Genomic DNA, 21,440 nt, shown 5'->3' on the forward strand with positions numbered 1-21,440 from the left:
CTCTCTGTTGGATCCACTGACATCACTATTGTGTAACCAAGACTTCCGCCAGAGCCACAGTTAGTTTATACAATTGTTTTCATGGCTTGAGTTATGAATTAATTCACCTAAAATTTAAGTAGCAAGTAAATTTAAGTAAAAGCAAAGGAAATTCAAACATTCCAAGCTCTCCAATTTGATGTATATTTCACTTTAAATCAATAGTTTGACTTTTCAATCATGTCTGGGTTTTTTTGTGTTGAGGCAGGCGCTTGTCATTATTGTGGCAACAACCTCACTGGATATTTTAAGTAGAAATTAAAAGTAGTAACATGTAGAGCAGTTATAACAAATATAAAAACATCTCTAACCTTCAGTGTCATAAATAGGCTGTCAGTACTTTAAACCTTGACAACATGGTGCCTGAGAAACTGTCATCTTTGAACAACATCAACCTTTCTTATTTTTCAACAGAACTCCCTTTTTGGTCATCACTGGGCACATTCTCTCATCGCTGTCCGTCCCCCATGGACAAAATCACACTTCAAGAGCAGAGGTAGAGGAAGTAGAAAGTGAAAATGCAAGAATATGTCAAATATAAAACCACATCAGAGATAATTCATCCGTTCAACAAATTGGTCTTTGTCATTTCCTTCCTGTCCTTGATTTAAATCATCATTTTGTAAATTGTATAATGCTCAGTTCAGACCATGAGTATTTGGACAATTACACATGTTGTTCAGGCTCTGTGCCTCAGCATCTTCAATTTAAAAAAAAAAAACGTAATCGATTCTACATTAAAGTGCCAAGTCTCAGCTTTAATTTGAGTAGGTTTACATCAGTTATAACTAACTGCATGGGAGATGTAGCCTATAAGTCAATGACTGTCTAAAGTCTTGGACTGTCAGACGCTTCGTGTCTTAATGCTTTCCCAGACTCCCATCTTTAGTTCTTGTGCATTGTGGGTATCTCTGCCTCTTGTCTGGTCTTCTGCTGGAGACATGCAGCTCACTCAGGTTGAGATCATCGAATTGAATGAATCAGTCAATTTTATTGCACCACTTCACCCTGAAAACTGCTTCCATTGCTCTGACTGTACATTTTGGATCAGTTTCCTAAATAATGAGTTTTTGTAAGCACCCAGAATGCTCCTATATACCTCTGGATTCATCACGTTGCTTCCATCATAGCCATAACAGAAGCACCTCATTGTTTGACATATGAGCTGGGGCTTTGGCTCATGAGCTGCTTCCTTTTTTCATCCACCATGTCCTCTTTCACTCATTGTAAAAAGGTTGATTATTGTTTCATCAGTCAGAACTTTGTTTGACTGGTTTCTTTTGGGATTTTCTGGGAACTTCAGCCTGCTCTTTTAGTTTCTTGAGTCTGACCAGTGATTTACATTGTGTGATGAATCCTTTGAAGTTCTGATAATTAAGTCTTTTCCTCTTTGTTGACAAGGAAACATGTTCGCCCACGGACATCGCAGAGAGCATTTCTACTTGATGTGCAGTCATAGATGGGTTTCTCATTAATATACGGACACAAAAGGCAGCTCACAATTCTCAATCAGTCGGCTCTGAGCTTTGTGTGAGCTCCATGTGGCTGGACTGATGTTCAAACAACACACAGCTGCCCAAAAACATAAAGCAGCCGGGTGTCTAAAACTATTCGTATGACAAAATCATGGAAAATGACTGATGTTCAATGGCCTTGTTTGGTATAAAAAAAAATATATATATTTTTTTTGTTTCACAATTATTTAAAATGTCCAAATCAAGTACAGTTTAAGGATAAAATGAGACCCTACAATCAGTTTTAAAATACACACACATTTGAGATTTTTCTGTCCAATTTCTGTCCGAAAATAATGGACGCAAGCCTATTATATCTGTAGTGTATATAGGTGAGCTTCCATGTATTGATTGTACAGTAAAAACACTGAAAACCTTTTGTTACATGTTCTTCATCCAGACTTTTTTTTTTCTCCACAGCTGGGTGTTGTTAATGAGGTCTATAGACAGTAAACATAGAATATGCAGCAGTGTTTTTTTTTTACTTCACCTGCTTTCATTTAATAAATATATCTATGGAACCCAGTGAATATATCCATTAGTTTGACGTTTTGTGACTCTCTTCCCTGTTTGTGTCTCCCTCCTACCAGTACACAGTCTGTTTTTGGTGTCGTCTCACATCAGCAGTTTCTCTGCTAATGAGCTGTGGCTCTGATTGGCAGCTGGACCAGAGGCCCCGCCAGGAGGCCACTGAGCGAAGACATACTGGGTTAGTTTAGAGCAGAATGGTCCAGATCCAGTGCCTGCTCTGACACCGAAACACAATCTCAATGAAGTAAACAAGAGACCTTTATTTTTAATAGTTCTTGACTGCTGAATGTGAGGTGTTGTTGTGTCTCCAGTGTAACATTTTCCTTGTTATGTCCAATCTGTTATTTTTCAGTTTTTCCTAAAAATATGCGAGACACATTTCACATTACCGGACGAGCACATACACGTCCTTTTGTACAGCTGCTGAGTAGTTTTGGCCTGTACAGACTGTATCTGGCAGAAACATCTTTTGGCTTCATTGGGTTGTTGACAGAAGAGAACTGCTGTCACAACTGATCTATAATAAATCAATGGCGCTCTAAGGAAAACACCTGTTTCTTTCTCATTTGCAAAACTATAAGCATTGAGTCTGTTATCAGAATACTGAGCAATTACAGTGATGGTTGGACTTTTCCAGCACTGAAACATATGCAGGAGTTCAATGTTCTGAGCGATACAGACCCAAAATCATACCCTTATATATATATATATATATATATTTGGCTGAATGGTGATACACAATGTATATATCTGTAATTTCTACGAAGTTGGCTGAATGCTCATTTGCATGTTGTTTTTAACACCAATAACAGGCTGCGATGCTGTGGTAAGTATATCGTAACAGCTAACTCTGCTCCACCACCATCAGCGTATCGACTACTGAGGTCCTGTTCTATCTCCTGCCTTCATTTCAGAGATTGCTCCATTATCGCAGCCTAATTGCTTCCAATTGATCTCTCCTTATTGCACTGACAACATAGCTCAGGTGTGGGTTTATTGCCGAGTCTAAACCTATCATACAGCAGCTTAATTCACCAGCACAAAAGAATTGCAAGACGTATGCAAGACGTAATGTGTTTGTCTCCAAAGCTCCACAATGAATAGATGTCAGAATATAAAAAAAAAAAAAAAAAAAAACTTTTCTACCCAACAATTTAGGATTTAGGATTTAGCAGAGATGTGAAAATAAGGACTGAGAAATGACACTTGCAGGCAAAAAACATCATGAGACTTGACTCAAGTATCCATAAATATTGAAACATGCTCGTATGCATGTATTTGTGCCATTTGGAGCCACTTCAAATTTAATAATTAATAACATACTGTAACCATGACGCATGCAAGTGGCAACCCAATGGGACATCATCCATTGATTTGTGAACTGCTGCTTTAAAGCCCCCAGTCTGGCATTTTGGCATCTTGTTTATTTTGCAGCTACAACTGACCATATGTGGAGGAGAGGAGGAGCAAAGATACCAGAGTGCACCCCGGGCATGTCAATAAAAACAAACCACTCACTTAGAGAGGCACCACTAGAACACTGATCAGAGAGACTGTATTTAGATAAAGACAACACAAAATGCATACAGTGAGAGGGACTTGTGATAAAAATAATTTAAAAAAAATTGTACAGCTTAATGATACATTTTCTAAATTGCTGAAAAAAAACATTAGAAATCTCAGTAACCTAACAGTTACGAATATGAAATGGTTAACACAAACTAACAGTTGAGACAGATTGAAACATCATTATTTTGGATTGGCATGTCATTAGTTTAAAGGTTTTTGAAGGGTGCAGCCATGGCAGTTATAATTAATGACTCCAGCAATTTCAACGCACACGGTCATATGGAAACTGTAACATTCTGTCAAAAATATGATCTGATCTCTGATCAGCGCAGCCAGTGGGTATTCTGCGTGGGTTGAGCATTGGCTCTTTAAAGGAGGGAGCAGTGTGGTTAAGCACTCTGTAATTCTTTACCCTGGAAACACATATCATCACTGAAACTCTTCCAACTCAGAGTTCAGTCACTAGTTTCTTTTGCAGAGCTCTCATCCATATCCCACTCTATTAGAGGTGGAGACGGGAACTAAGATTGTCATGCATAGACGTCTGCCAATGACACGAGAGCAGGTTCCATCCACTGAAGAAGGAATGAAGTACAGCCAAAAGCACACAGCTATAAAGAGCAGCTTGACATTCAAGCTATCTGTTTCCATCTTCTACTTGTTTGTCTGTCACTGTAACTACTGAAGTTTACCGGTTTACCTGAAGCTCTTTGGTAACCAGTTTTAGCTGTTACATAACAGTTTCACGATATTACCATTAATGTAGCCTGTAGCCTTAGAAAACCAAGCCGGATTGAAATGTTTAATGTCTTTAATAAAGCCACTTGAATTTGGCTACCTATAATTGTGTATCAAATCTCTTTCAGGTTTCATCTGAATATGGTACACTAGAACTGACAGGTGTAAATTGTGTCAGTTAGAAATATATTTATTTTTTTCTAAATAAATACCACATACCATGGAAGCCCAGTTATCATTTATAATGACTCCTTTCTTAGTAGAGCCATCTGAAGCCTCCATTGTGTCACTGTCTGCACTGCACAGTGGTGTTTTACTCAGTTCCCCCACATCGCTGCTGTGTTGTTTGTGTGTGTGGGCCCCATTGGTGAAGGTAAACGTCGTGGGCAGTGCTTGTGTCAGATCGCATAGCAAGGAGCTCGGAGTGATTATGCCGCCCCTGCAGTCTTCTTGGACAGAGTATAAATTGGATGTGGCAACAATATTCTGAGGGAGCCATGGGAGTGGACAGATAGACTTTCCAGGGAAAAGCACTGTCATGCACACAGAGCTGGCTGTATTCTCTCGCTGATGCCATGTTGGTGGCATTAAGACATCTCCAGTCTGATACCTTTGAACTTTGAGGAATAAAAGGGTGGAATAAAAAAGGGCAAGGGCTTGATGTTTTATTTTCCATCAGAGATATTTTGAATCCTTCTCACTCTTAACTCCCACCTCACGCTCTTCTTTCATCCTCCCATCTTCTAGCCTCTGATGCCTGTGGTCCTCATTAGTAGGAATAACTAAAACAAATGTGGATCTCAATGTCGGACTGAGTGGACAGAATGTCCATCAACCAAATAAACACAATCCATCCTTTGTATGGACATTTAACTGAGGCAAAAATGACAAAATATCCATTTCTGGGATTAGAGTATCTACTTTTTCCATTGGATACCTATTCATTTTTTGTGTTTTGCTGAAAGCCAAGGGAATGTATTGTTGAATAATCCATCAGCCGAATACTTGTCTGACAACTCTGAAGTATCAGGACTGGAGGCGACGTGCAGTTCAAGTTGTTAAAACTACAAAGAGCAGCAAAAACCTGACGGTTGCCATCCATGGTTTTGGTGCTGTGGAAAAGCTTGCTTGGTATGTTGGTATTTACTTAATCATGAGGTGCATGCTCCTCCCTGACTTTATATCTGGTTTGTTCAATATTTGTTGTTTAATGCAAATGTTTTAACTTCTACTTTGACACTTTGAGTATTTTTTTTAGAGGCTGTTCATTTTTAGATGCTATCTCAGTTTCTCTTTTGAATGATGTTGTTGTTGTTTTTGTTTCTTTTGGATTTTAGGGTAATCCATTTCACTTTGTCTAGTGTATTTTTCATATTTTGAGATTGTGGGAACTATGATCACATTGGTATTTCCTGGCTCAAGTAACTGGCAAAGATGTCAGCCAGCCATCCAAACTTCACAACGTGACTGACATCACTGGTTTTGTTTTTAGCACTGCAGATGACAGCACTGATCTGTCCTTCTTAATAAGAGGTCAAAGAAGAAGATAATTTACCCTCAATAAGCAATTAAATAGAATATCAAATCAGAATTTAGTATTAGGGCTTTAACATCTATCATTTGTTCAATGCTCAGAAGTCTACAGCGTATGAGCATCTTTTTGACTTTTTTACTTTATGCCCTTCAAAATGCATCAACCAGATGGCACTACCTATTAATTAGCGCTTCACACCCTAGTTTCAAAGTTGAGGGATCAATCCCATTGTCATTTAAATCTCAGTCCTGGTAACCTAGGACCTACCTCATACAAGGGGCTGTGGGTCAGCAGACAATGGAAAGCTCATTTACTTCTATGCACTGCATAGCTTCCCCTTGCAGAAAATGAATATGTCATTAGCCTGGTTAACCCAAGAGGTAAATTGTTTTAAATCCAGGCTGCGCTATATGCATTATGTAGAGTCATCCTGGATCTAAGCTGGACCATTACTTTAAAGCATGGAGTCTACTTCGCAATTCATTTGAAATGATTGTTCGCAGAGAAAAAAAGAAAACCTCATTTATTTTTAATTTACATGTGATATCGATTTCATGCACGCATGACTAACCTGGCTCCAAAAACAAAACAAAAAAAACCTCAGTTCTTCAAAATGAATTATCCTCTGAGGGATTTGAAATGTTCTACATTGTTCTTTTCATGTCTATGGAAAATCCCAAATATACTTTTAAAAGCTCTTTGGAGAGCAAATCAAATGGAATAAATGTCTGCAGATCCCTCTGAGATACCGAGAGGAGTGAAAAAATGAGGCAAAGTGTGTTAGGACTGAGCTAATGAAAAATGTATTAATATGATTGAAGTGAGAGAAAATTGATAAAGACTGACTATACATGTATACATTAAACACAAGTCAATACGAATATTTGCATTGTAAATTCAAATGTAGAGGCACAGTTAAAAGATAAGCTTTTATTCTCCAAAAGTGGGTCAGAACTGACCTGTGGGAATTATCATGTATTACTGTCAGGTATTTACAGTATTTATAGTGTGAACCACAACTCAGCTGCCCTTAGTGTAACCATGCAGCTACAAATACTCTACAAAACTACACTATTTACAATTGATGCATGCAATTGATGTTTTTTACATTTAATTAAGATAATGTTAAAGAGTGGTTGCTGTTAGGGTTAGGATACTGTCCAGTGGTTATTGACATAAGTAAGTAGCTCCCTTTTTTTAATGTATTGTTGACCTGACGGCCAGATTTACTGTACCATTGAAATCATCGGAGAAATGCTCAATGAGGAATGACTGATGAGGCTGCACTGAGATAAAGATCTGAACAACTCATGTTTCTTACTCCTTTTTTCATGACAACTTAACTTTACACATTTTTCAATAATTCTTCCATTGAATGTATTACTGTTATTACTATTGTGTGGAGCATGCATGTTGCGTGCCTGCATGGATTTGCTTCATTCATCCAAAGACATGCACGTTAGGTTAATTGGTGTATCTAAATTTCCCGTAGGTGTGAAGGTGAGTGTTCATGTCTGTTTCTGTTTGTCTTTCTCTGTTGGCTCTGAGATGGACTGATGATCTACGGATCTAGGATAGGCTGTAGCTTACCCGTGACTCTTTGAATAAGTAATCGCACTACTTCACAAGTCACAGTTATATTACTTGTTACTTAACTTTCATTACTTGCTGCTGTTCCATCAGGTGGCTTTTAATAAGTCAAAATCCTCCACAACCACTCATTGCAGCTTGTATTTAACAAATGTTGAAACAAGATATTGCAGTTGGACCACCGGCAGCCTTGCGGTTTGGAGGGATTTACTGACCACCCTGCACACACTCCGATGCACATTTACCAGTGGCAAACCTCAGCAAACCAACTAAGAACACGCAACATGCAAATAACACAACTTTCAAATTATCAAGAGTCAACCCCCAACTACAACCCAAACCCCCCCGGCCAAGCTAACATGCATCAAATCAGTCTACATACTGAACACTGATATCAGGCTTACAACTCGCCTTAAGTAAGACAGCAAAACATAATGCATCATTACTGGAACAACTGGAGTCTCAAATGATAAAACCTTACATGTTACGGAATAACGTAATTACATTACTGAAATGTGTTTCTGCCCAGTCAATTGTTTGTGATCCACTTCTGGAAGAGTGTAGTTTCCACTGGCTTGAGCATTTAATGGTTAGATACAGTAAACTGGTCAAATAAAGTGTCCAAGTTTCAAAGAAAATTCAGTTGCTGGTGAGGAATACAACTCTTAAACGTGACACCTTAGTCAGCTCCTGCAGATTTAGAAACGTCACTGAATTTGGACGAGGGAGACAGAGGAGACCAGAAATTGGATTAGCCAGTTGGATGTGATGATAAGGCAGTGAGGACGGCCGGTGCAGCGCCTCCGTGGCCGTTCTGATAACAAAGCTAATCCATCCATCTTAACCTCCTGGCCTCTGCTTTGATTCCCCTCATCAAACATCCCACCGCCCTATTGTTAGCCATGTTTGCTGCCTGTCCTGCTGCGGCACTCTGGCCATAACTCTTCACTCTGCAACATGGTGAGTGGGTCAACTATTAATTTAGGTGAAGTGCCACTGTGTCTGCGCCTGCTGTTCAGCTCAGCAAGGCGAGCCGAGCTGCTCGGCTGAATAAAAGAGACATGCTGCCTGTCATCTTTCACCTGCCTGCCACCCACGCTCCTCTGGGCCTTCTTCACATGCACTTGTCTTCCAAAAGTGCCCACCGTGACCGGCAAGACAAATTGCGATATTACGGCAAAACTATCAGCAGGACATTTACTGTGGCCAAGAGTTAAGCTGGAGTCATAAGTCAATCGTAACCGACAGCCAGTTGTTGAGGATGAAAGGCAGACAGAAGGGGCAGAAGAGGGAGGTGGCAAGGTGGGAAATGAAAAGATGTGTTTGAAACCAGGGAGTGTTTAACAAAGGTGAGACCAGGCAGTCAGACTTATTTTATTATATTTCAGTGCATCCTGTTTTGGTTCATTCTTCTTCCATGAAACCTTTACCTGGTAGAGCAGCATCTCGATCTCACATTCTGAGGGCAAAATAATGGCATGCAACTTTAAGGTTCCACCGTAGTGGTAATTTACCTCTGACCACACTTTAGTGAGAAAACATATGAACAAAGTCAAAGTATTGTGTTTCGATACTCCCTACCAGCAGAATGTCAGTGGGAAAAAGGTTTAAATTAAAAGGACAATTTAATGATAAATATTTCTGATTCACTGGAATGAATTTGTTTTTCTTACCAGAAGGTTTTGAATAAATAAGGTCAAAGTTTGGTAACAAGGTATTCCGTTTTTTTTTTTTTTTTACATTTATACTGTGTATACTGTACATTAGATAAGACCTCTTCACTTTATGCACACTTTATTGTAAAGATGTATTTTAATGGATAACATAACAACTACACTCAATGACAGACAAATTCCTGAATAAAACATAGCTGCTCAAACTCAGCGATGAAATCAGATATTTCTTTTAGGTTTGTAACCTACCACACACGTCATATGCAGGCAACAATAGCACTTGCATATAAGAGTCAATTATTGTTGTATAAACTACTCATTGTAGAATTACAGCAGAATTATGCTCCTTCGAAAGCTGTTTTAGAAACTATATGTCGCCTCGGAGCCTCTCAAAGTACCCTAAATGCCAAATGTATATCTATTTGGTTTATTTTTATTTGGGGTTTCATCAAAAGAGAAGGACATGAAACCTGGTTCCAAAAGCAAGTGTCCTCTTTCCTTTCCTGCCTTGTTACCTGGTAATAATTAACCAGGCTACAGTGTTATCCTGTATGATGTTTTACAGTTTATTTGCAAATATGCAATGGTGTAATTTGCAGGCTGTAATCAAAAGCACTGCTGATCAATCACATAAGCCAACTATACAGAATTATTTAGTGATGAATGACAAAAAAATGTGGAGATCCAATTTTATTCCAGCGCTGGCCCTCTTCCCTGAGTGGATATTATACATTTGAGGAGTTAAGTTTGAGAAAGGCTGTGTAAATAAAGCTGTCAAGAGGGGAGTGTCTCTTTCATTAAAGTAAATTCAGTCTGATTAGACAAATTGATGTGATCAGCACTGCACTGCTAGACTGCATCCTCTGACTTTCTTAATCAGGCTGCTGTGTTGGAGCGTTTTTATGGTCATTATATGCCTGTAATCATCAGACTGCACGTGTCTCCAAAGGACGCAGTGTGTTTGTTTGAAGTGTGACTGCTGCATCCCTCTGCTCAGCCTGCTTCAACATAGCATGCACAACCCTGTCATGACTTCATTAATCCTAACTGGAAGAGCCACTAGTTAGTTTAGCGAAACTGAACTAAAGCAGAGGATCGAGTCACTCTTAATGAAGCAAGACTTTCATCAATAGAAGTCCTGCTTTCCCCGAGCCTCCTCACTGTAATACCCCCCAGGTAGCTGCTCCTGACAGCTGCTCCCTTGTTTGAACATCAATTTCATTTTCAGCACTCCTTTGCCCCTGCCTCACCGAATCCCACAACAATTACGACACAGATAAAGTGTTCTTTGGAGGAATGCTGCTAATGAAATGTGGCCTTTAGGGCCACTCGTGTATAGTTATGTGTCAATGCAGTGGAATTGCTCTGGGCTAATAGTGTGTCACCAGCTTACAGTTCTGTCCACAGCCAGGACTTTCTATTAACTATCATGCGAAAAATATTTGAGCAGATTTGTTTATTCTAATTGTTTTAATGTGGAAAAAAAACAAAACATGTTTCATCTCTCAAAGGGAAGCCCTTCTTTTCACCCATAAAATATGTTAGGATTTTATGATGTTTATCAAGGATATATGTGTGGCCACATAGGAGAACAATCCTATTTCACGTGTATTAATTTAATAATTCATGGAATCAAGGTGAGCTGGTAACCCTCCGAGATAGTGTCCGTTCAAACAATTACACAATTATATATATAAACACATTGAGTAATTTAACTTCTTGTCGCTGAGGAAACTTTGTCTTTTTCAACCTTTAGACGACTTGTTTTCAACTAAGATTTCATGTGTAGGACACCCAACAGCAGTTGGACACCCCACATTGACTGACAGTCAAGCAGTCTTTCTTTTTCTCTTTTTTTTAGGTTTAGGATTATTCTTACACACAGACATTAAACCAGCGTGAAATTTCCACACTAAAGTGAGTACGTGATGTCAGCAGAAGTGACCCTGTACCTCAACGTCAAGTCCCTCACCCGTCAGCCATGTAGGTGGTGGGGAACACAGCCACAGTGAGGCCAGGATCAGGGGATGTTTTGACTGCACCGGTCCTTGACGGCCTTCGTCACCAGTAGGATATGTTGGTTTGGAGGGGGGCCATGAGAGGCCCTGGTGGCGGTGGTGAACTGGCATGCCTCCCACACAGAAACTATGGAGTGAGCAACGAATGGTTCCTTTCGCCCGGTGCCACCGAAAGCAAAGTGGTTGAGAGATTGGCGGCATTCAACAAACAAACGAGAGTGGGCGGATTTTGTGATTATCATATAGCCTATTATCTTTGTAGTAAATAATCTAATCTGGTTTGACTTTGTTACTGCGTCGGGTAAAGCCAAGAGGCAAACCACCTTTACATCAACCATTTGGTTTCTGCACGGCCGTTTTGAGACGTCCAGTCTTTTTGGTGTTCGCCATCCAGATTGTTTGGAGGCAGAAGGGACCATATTTGGATGAGTTGGAGAGGAGGGGTGGCGACCATCAGGACACTTCTTCCACCCACCTATACTGGCAACCTGATTGCACTCCAGGCATGTCACTGAAACCAGACTCGCCCCCCAAACATTTTGTATGTTAAGGACCACCATATATTTTGACATATTCATGTCATATTCATTCAAACTAGACCACAAATTGAAATACTGTTCAGAATATACTTTTGTTTAAAGTCAGATGTTTCCAAGTTGAACATATCTGGATGGGATCTGCAAACTTTCTAAATTTTTAGAAAGAAAAAAAAAAAAAAACATACTGTAAATATATATAGAGACAATCAAATATTTAGCTACAATGCAAAACATCTGTGTATCCCAACATAGCAAACTAAACTGTGGGCAGCTGGGTTGTATCATATGTAATGTAGGTACTAAGGTTTTGGTAAGGACAAATAATTAATGGAATAAGAATAAATATCTCTGGTTTTGTTGCATAAAGTTTGACCTTTTGTTAATGGGTCTGACCGCAGTGCTACATTGATTGGAGTACTTATGTAAGACAACAGTCATGGTCAGTTATGAATGTAACTTATTTTCTCTGTAACATATCTCCAAACAGTGTCCTCAAAAGTTCTCCGTGGTATTGACACTGACAGTTTGGCAAGATATGTACAACGTCTACAATTTATCCCTTATATAATCCCCGAAAAAATACATCTATTCACTCATAATACCTGTTACATAAGCTGAATATTATATTATTGTCAAATCCTGAACTGAATAAGCCTATGTCCTTGGCAGCCCACGTCTTTTTTCCTTTGTTGGTGTTACTGTGTAGATCGTAACAAAGAAATCCAAATGATAAGGCCTGTACACACTTTGAATTTGTGACACGTCAAACTTCACTGATGATAAAGCTGTTCATCAAAAGGAATAAATGTGTTTTCCAAAAAAAGACAAACAATACACCTTGGATTTATTTATTTTTTCCTTTTATGATCACTATTATGACAACGTCTGGTGAAGTCAGACTGTAGATTAATGATGCGTCATCACTTCCTTCCATTGAACATAAGTGAAACCAAAATATTGCTTTAATGGATACCTGTCGATAGCATTGTCGCCTCACAGCAAAAAGGTTTGAATCTGGGTCTGGGCCTTTCTGTGTGGAGTTTGCATGTTCTCCGTGTGCCTGCGTGGGTTCTCTCCAGGTACTCCGGTTTCCTCCCACCATCCAGAAACATGCACCTCAGGTTAATTAGTGGTTCTACAAATTCCCCTCAGGTGTGAATGAGAGAGTGAATGGTCTTTGTTTCCGTCTGTCTCTATGTGGCCCTGTGATGGAGTGGCGACCTGTCCAAGGTGTACCCTGCCTTCACCCAAAAGTAAGCTGGGATAGGCTCCAGCCCCCCCGTGACCCTGTTCAGGATAAAACGGGTATAGATAATGGATGGATGGATACCTGTCGGTTGCTCAGTAATGGCCGGGTGGTGTAGTTATGGTATTCAGGTCTCACCACCTGCCTTGTCCAAATGTGAGCACAAACCCTTGGACTTAATGCAGCCCAGCTGCCACAGTCTCGACTGTCTTGGACTGTAATGGACGCGCTGTATGCTGATCATTTTCTAGATAAAAAAATATTTGGAACTGCTAGTTGCAGTTTGCTAGCTACATTTCAGAAACGTTCCCCCATAGGTTGGTTGTGATTTTGGGTTTATATTGAGGGCCAGGAAGGTCATGGTACCTCGACACCATTGACGGCGTACTTACGTACTAACACTAATTATTTTGAGTGCATGAGTTCATTTACACTGTCAAGTACAGAAACACGCAGTACACCATAAGTACATGAATGATGCACTCAAAACGGTCCAAAGATGTAGTGTGGAATGCTGAACACTTTCCACTCTACATAGTGAAAAGGGAGGGACCACCAACGTAAAGAATTAAGGTGTCTGAGGAAGATGCAGCTTCTTTGGTACGCCGCACAAAAGTGTTTATTTTTCCTTAAGTACCACCCTGTTGCTGTACAGAAGAATTAGTATATTTGTTGTCTGTTTTGAACAGAGGACACTGAAAACATTCATTTCTGGGTAAATAATATAACTCAGCAGACATGTTGGGAGGTGATGCATTCAAATGCTACAGCTATATGCGGTAAGTGCAGAACTGCAGTGTGCGGTTTGAAACAACTCTACCCTGTCAAATAGGTAGGTAGGTAGGTAGGTAGGTAGGTAGGTAGGTAGGTAGGTAGGTAGGTAGGTATATACTTTATTAATCCCCGAGGGGAAATTTTTTCGCCACAGCAGCATACATACAGGAGCAATAATAGAAACAATAGAATAAAATAATAATAGAATAGAATAATATAATAGAAAACGTCAAGCACGACACATGTTCTAACATGTAACAGTACTATTTATTGGCATACTAAGGCAGAACGCATTTGGAACACACCCCTGTTGTTAATCCCTGATCATTTCCCTGCAAATAACATCACCAGTGCAAGTTTTACGCTTTACTTCAGGGTAACTGTGTGTACAGTATATACAGTCTCCTGCTGAAGTCACATCCTAAGCAAATCTGTTGAAGTCTATATACAAAGTCCATTTAAGGGTTCAAGGTCAGTCAGTCTAAAAAAAATGGGAACTTCTATAACAGAAAGCTTACATAAAAATGAAATGAAATGCACTGTCAGATTTACCACCCTGTTTACTGTGTAAACTCAACTTCTCTTGATGTTTGACAGGCACCTGAAGGCAGCATTGGACTTTTTAGTTGGGTTGATAGGTTGCAATTTATGTACACAAAAATCAGCCTGTCACTGTCAGCTTGGTATGAATATGAAATAAACATCACTGTAAGACTCCAGTGCTAAGGGAGATGGATTTCTGAGATTTGTTGGATAGAAGGCGCTCACACACGCTCTTCAGGATGTTATTCCAGTGAAAGCAGAAGTATGTTCAGGATTAAATAAAGCTTTTTGCAGCAGTGGAGCTGAACTGACCCCCAGAATAACCCCCCTCCATGTAGTCCAGTCCCCTGCTGCTTTGACAAATCTGCACTTTAACAACTGAGCTACACTCAAAGCAGTCAGTGTCATAGAACTTGTTTTATTTATATTCCCCATACTTTCAAAATTGCCAATGAAAATGGAAAAAACTATTTTAGATACTGCAGAGTAATTTCAAAAGAGATTTCAACCTTGATCCCATTTTCAGGTTTCAAATGTCTATTACATTAATTGTTTAGTTCATTTCCTGTTTTTCTGCTCTTATCAAGTCCTATGAATGCCCTCTGCTGTATTCCCACAGCTAAATGTCATAAGCACATTTGTGTGTTATTTACTTAAAATTATGTATTAATCTTTGCAAAAATCTGACTTTTTAATTAGCAGCCCATTTTCACAAACAGGTTAGTTTATGATGAGAAAACCTTATTCATGCATAAGTGCATTTGCTGATGGGAGCTGAGGGGCAACATGTACAATATATCTAGCATTAGCTTGTTGAATTATTACTGATTAGGAGAAATGTGCTCACCAAACAAAAACAATTAATACAAACAGTGAAGAAACAAAGCAAAAGAAACCACATACATATATATATATATATATATATACACACACACACTTGAAAGTGCATTACATAAGGCAAATACATTTATGTTTACAGTATCTGAAGACAAGAAAAGAATAATTAAATATTTTAAAGGCTTTCTAATTTCACACACATTGACTGTGGCTGATTAGTTGTCTGTTCAGGTTGGCCTTTGGTGGAGCTATGGACTATCTGATGATGACCAAATGATGATGAGCAACAATGGGCTCTGTTGCTACCCGTTCTGGACCAGGAAACCAAGGGTGCACATCACCGAACGTAAGATTATCAGGGTTGACCAATCAGAGGCAGAGTAGGGCGAGTCAAGCCTTTGCCAACCGAACCAGGAAAAACATGCATAGAACAAATCAGGCTTGCACAACGAATCGGGTTGTGAAAGACTCCTTCATCTTCATGCAGTGCTGCACAGACTTAAGGTGACCGATGCTGGATTTCAAACGCTGCATGCTGGTGAGAAATGTGTCTGCAGAACGTCATCATGGCTGCAGTTTTCTGAGTCAGGCGCTCTAGTTGTTCTCCGGCTGCACCATCTGGCAACCACCAAGGTAAAAACAAAACTTGGCCCTGATTGGTTTTAGGCTTTTAAGAACTTTAGATCCATTTTCTCCTGTGGTTGTCTCTCCCAGTTTATTTTCATCTGCTCCTTCTGGCAGCTCAGTTCCTACATTTGGGCCCCACACGAGCAAGAAAGCTGTAGTTGAGGAGTTTGTTGTTGTAAAACAGGTACTGCCCTTGCAGTGTGTATTTTTTGGTTGTTAGAATTTCTTTTTCTTTTCAGCCTCCTGACAACATGCAGCCACCACTCCCACCCTGCCCCTCCCTCCACACACCGTTTCTTTGTTTAAAATGTTTTGGTTTCTACGTTTTTCTCATTCATGTCTTTTGCTCCCAGTAAAACAAAGAAGGACATGTTTGTAAAAGTGTTGCTATAGCAGGTATCCCATGTCCCTATTGATATTTTCCAAAAACATTTTCACATTTAGTTTCATGTGCATTCAAAGACTGATGTAAATGTGTGTCTGCTCTGGAAATAGTTTAGAACAACATATTTGTGGTGTGGGTAAACAGTGTGTAAAGGTTTTGCAAAACAGTCTGACATATTGAGGGTAACACTCATGCTTTTTAAATAAAAGCCACAGAACAGCTGCTGGGTTTTTCCACAATGAGTTGTGTGAGCAACCTGCTGCTGTGACACAGGTGCACTGATTTTCCCAAAAGTGTTGGCTTGTTGCTTGTTGATGATACAATTTTGCAAAGGAACAGGTGTTTTGTGTTCATACACACACACACACACACACACACACACACACACACACACACACACACACACACACACACACACACACACACACACACACACACACACACACACACACACACACACATATACAATATGTGCTGTGTAAATGCAGGCCCAATATACACCAACCCTAACATGAGAGAGCAGGTATTGTTGTGCACTCTCTCTCACAGGAAGTAGAAGGTGTCTGACTTGGCAGCAGTATTTGTCCACACCAAATCGAAGTCAGTTGAAGTTGAAAACAAACACAGACAATTATAACGAGTAGCTTGTCCCACAACAGGAAGGCTGAGCAGATACACGAGGGAGCTTTCAATCATGCCTCTGTTATATCAGAATTACCACTTGTAAATCCAAGTACTTAATTACAGGATTACAGGTCACATTTTTCTGGCAGCTCTGATGAATCTAACAGACACTAAAGAGTAGAGACGCACAACAAAATGCAAGCAAACACGGACGTCTTATGTCAGCCAGACTCTGTTGCTAAATATAATCAAACTGCATTTTTGACCCTTACATGTTCAACTCAGTAAAAAGTGAATCTTTATTACAATGCTTGGACACAAAGAATTTGCCCGTTGGGTGGTACAACACTGAAGAAAAGTAGTTCTTGTGTCTTTAAGGTAGGAAGACAGCTGGAGTTCGGTGGTCTCTGCACACCCATACAATCTTCAGAGGACGTCTAATCAGGAAACATCAGAGTGGAAAATCCTGTGCGGGTGGAAGTTTGAGATTTAAAAAAATGATTGAATGAAATCAAATGGATTTGTACAGCACCATTTAACAACACAGGTTATTTCGATGCACTTAACATAGTAAAGTCCTCATAACAGAACTTTTACAACATTATACAGAGGAACCCAACAATTCAACAATTCCCACGTAAGCTAGGAGATAAAAACTCTCCTTCAACAAAGAAAAACCTCCGACAGAACCAGGCTCAGAGGTGGGCGGCCGTCTGCCTCGACTGATTGGGATGAGGAGAGAGGAGCAGAGAAAAGGACAGCATAGAGATCCAAGACATGAACAGTTGATGGGGCAGACCATCACAGAGCAGAGACATGCAACTCCATGACGGGACATCTGAAAAAGAGAGAACAGAAACTATGTGATTGAAGGAACTGAATGGAGAACAATACAGACAATAAGAAAAAACTAGTTGAGTTGACAAATACTTAAATTCACTTAAGTGGCTTTTTAAATTCAGTACACTTCGGGTTTCTGCTCCTCTTTCTTGAGAGGCTTATATTGGCCCCTCACCTGTTAAATTATTGACGTAATATAATGGTGTTTTCATGGAATTACAGATCTTTTCCTCCTCTGTTTTGTGCAAAAATGGGTGTCTATTCTCTCGATGATGCGCAGCAGCATTGAAGCCTGACATGCACGTGTGGCTGCTCAAACATGGGCACAGAGATGAAAACCAAGATGTTCTAAAAACCGCCACGCACATGTAGGCAGCATGTCCCAGAACTAACTCTGTTCACTATTCTCATTGCATTGTGATGTTATTATTGGAGATATCCTTGCACAGTCATATGTATCAATGTCATCAAAGGAAATAAATTGGATCAGTATCCATTCCTTTCTTTACTCTGATGTTTTTGTCTACCTGACCCTTCTAGCGCTGTTGTCCTCCTCAATGACAGCCGGGGTCTACAGAGCGGCCTTTCTGTACTAAATATTAGAATGTGTGAATGTGTTTGTGTGGACCAGTGTGAGAGACTCTCACTTCTAACACCTGTGAAACATTACCCGGATCGGCCGACCTCCGACTCTCTTTTACAATGGCAAATGTCATCAGTGTGCAAAACATTCCTGTAGCAGCTTCTCAGTTTTTCATCAGTTTCACACATCTAAGTGATAACTGACAGGGGTGATATGTCTTTTCATCTGTTGCTACTTCATGCTATATCTGTTTGGAACATGTAGCAGGACAACGTGAACCTTTCTGTTTCTGGTTAAAGTGCCCTCTCCCAACTGCTGTCTCAGCCAGCGGTCATTTGTGACTGAAGAAGCTACACTTTGTTACACATCTGTACAATCAGAGTTGACTGAGTCATACGTTTCTTCAGTAGTGCAATACACCACATCCATTTCAGTTCAACTATCTTCCAGATATACTTCATTTAAATAATAAATTAATGTTTAGTTTATTTATTTAAATCATTTAATCAATAATTTAAACACCAAAAAAATTTTTTTATTTGATATTTCAGGATTTGGATCAAGGAACCCATGAATAATAAAGTTTGCAAAGCATATTTCATTTTGTCATATTCATATTTAATCAGCATTTAAATGGCAATGTTGGATTTAATTTGGAATCAGCAGATACCCAAAGTTACCAACAGATTCGGTTCTGAGTTTTCGACAGAAAATCTAGATCTGGACGTCTCTCCTCCTCATTTGTCATGTCATTAACATCCCAAAGATGAACTTCCAATTTTAGAAGAAAAGAGTAAAAAAAAAAAAAAAAAAAAAGTAAACAAACTACACTTTACCTGAGATGTATATTATGGTCTCATTTCACTCACCCTGATTTCCAAATAGTGATCATGAGAAAATTGTCAGGAGAATTTGGGGAAATTAAGGGAAGTTCAATGTCTCATTAGTGTGGAATTGTCCCATGTGGCCCCAGTGCTGTCTATATCGAGGCTACAATATGTTTGCTGTAACACTGAGTGTAGTGTGTATAATTCACAGTTCTCACAACCTGCCGTATCTTGGCAGAAGTACACAGGGCTGCAGTGATGATGTCTTAACTACCATCTTCAAAGACACAACGCACTGTGTCTACGTTCCGACTGATGGAGATTGATGTTGACACATGTACAGGCAGGTGTCTTTGATGACCGTTCAAGAGCATGTCAGCTACTAATAGGTCTAATCAGAGGAGATAAATGTATGGAACGGCGAAGGAATTCTAAGCCCTCACAGTACAGAAAACATGTTCACTGTGTATATAGACAATATTTAATTATTTCAAAATGCATCCGCTGACAGATGCAGAATCCAGAGATAAAGGAGAAACAGAAATGATACGAAGGAAATTATACACAAGGCTAAAGTTTCATTTAAACATTATAGCGAACCTACTGTATATAGGATATGCATTATTAATAAGATGGTCAGAGAAGTGGAAGGAACATGATATGAGAACAGAAGAGGCTTTCACATGTTCTGCATGAGGTGTCACATACTGGATATGATTCCCTGCGGATAATGGTTGCATGCAGGTCACCACACGCACACGCACGCGCACACGCACGCACGCACGCACGCGCACACGCACGCACACGCACGCACGCACGCACACACACCTGGGGTCCAGAGAGAGGCAGTCTGCTGGGGCCCAGCCTCTCTCAGGATACTCAGGGCAGAAATGCCCAGATGGAGGTGGTGATGTGACCACGGTTCAAACCTCACTGGCTGAAGCACTCAGGCAGCATCAGTGGCCAAGAAGTTCATCAGCTGAAGATAAGGTCCTGCTGAAAAGGTTGTGTGGTTTTAAGTTCAAAGTGTCAGCATTGGTACATCTCTTGGATGTCCTCCATCAATATACAGTGAGCTGTAAAGCCAAAGCATAACCTTAAAAACATTATACTTCATATATTTTCCACATTAAACATGACTACGCAAAATGTAACAGTGAACTTACAACATGTCTCCGTTGTCAGATACCAAGAATGAGTCTATAGAATGAGCTTATGCACAGCTGGTTCTTTGAGATAAGTGCTGGTCAGTAATGCTAACATGTTCACGCTTGCAATGCTTACAGGCTCATGTTTAGCAGGTAGGATTTGTATTATGTGCGCTGCTTATTTACATGCTATCTGACGGGAATGTTTTTAGTTTTGAAGGTATTTGGTCTGAAGTGATTGTAATTTTGATGGTGGCGCAAGATTAAAAGTCAGGGCATCACCAAAGATATTACAATTCATCCTGAAAAGATTGTGAATATATGTACACAATTTCATGCCACCCAATCCTGTAATTAATGAGACATCACTATGGAAATTACATAACAATTCCATAGTGTCACTAAAGGCAAAATCCTAGGGTTTACCATAGACAGCAGGATTCATCCTTGTGGAACCATGCATGCATGTATACAATTTCAATGGCAATCTATTCATTCATTAAAGAGATATTTTTATAAAAAAAAATACATACTAATCCTATTGTGGAGCCTAAGGAGAAATCAGAGAATCATCAAAGTCATTAAGACGCACCGTCTGGGTGCCAGGGGGGTTCCAATAGTTGTTAAGATATTTCACTAAAAGCAAACAATGTGGTGGTGCTGGGGATCACAAGGTTAAAAAGTGAGTAGGAGTCCCTCTCTGGGGACCATCAATGACTTTACAAGGTCTTTACTTAATTTCACAGCAATCCATTGAATAGTAGTCTGGACCGACGTGTTGGAACAGCTGACAGACTGACATTGTTGTCTCTGATCTGTGCCATAAGCACGACTTTAAACCCCTGTAACTACTATTCATCAACTTTTAGAGACTATAGAAAATAAAGCTATAATTAACTTTTTACATTATCTAAAAGGTTATAGGGTTTACCAAGCCTAATTAAATGGAAAGCAGCCTCAACACAACTATGTATTAGACCTCGGCATAGTCGTCGTTGGGACCCTACAATCTTGAGGTTTATAGCTGATAACTGTACCATTTTCAGTTTCAGTAAGTTTAAGATGTGACAGAGTGCTCTACATCTAGGTACATCTAGGTTGTGGTCAGGCGTGTATCCTAGAGTTTTCAACATGGAATCAGCATAAACAATATGAGGGCACTCAATGCAAGTTGTCATTCAACTTGTCTTTTTTTTCCCAGCGGGCAAGAGTAAAACCTTTAAATAAAAAAAGTCAGAGCCTTGACACTGAAGCAGACTAT

Source organism: Brachyistius frenatus, unplaced genomic scaffold, assembly GCF_029030835.1.
Source record: "Brachyistius frenatus isolate BFR_SWC_R1_liver_20210118 unplaced genomic scaffold, ASM2903083v1 Contig_25, whole genome shotgun sequence".
Taxonomy (NCBI): Eukaryota; Metazoa; Chordata; class Actinopteri; family Embiotocidae; genus Brachyistius; species Brachyistius frenatus.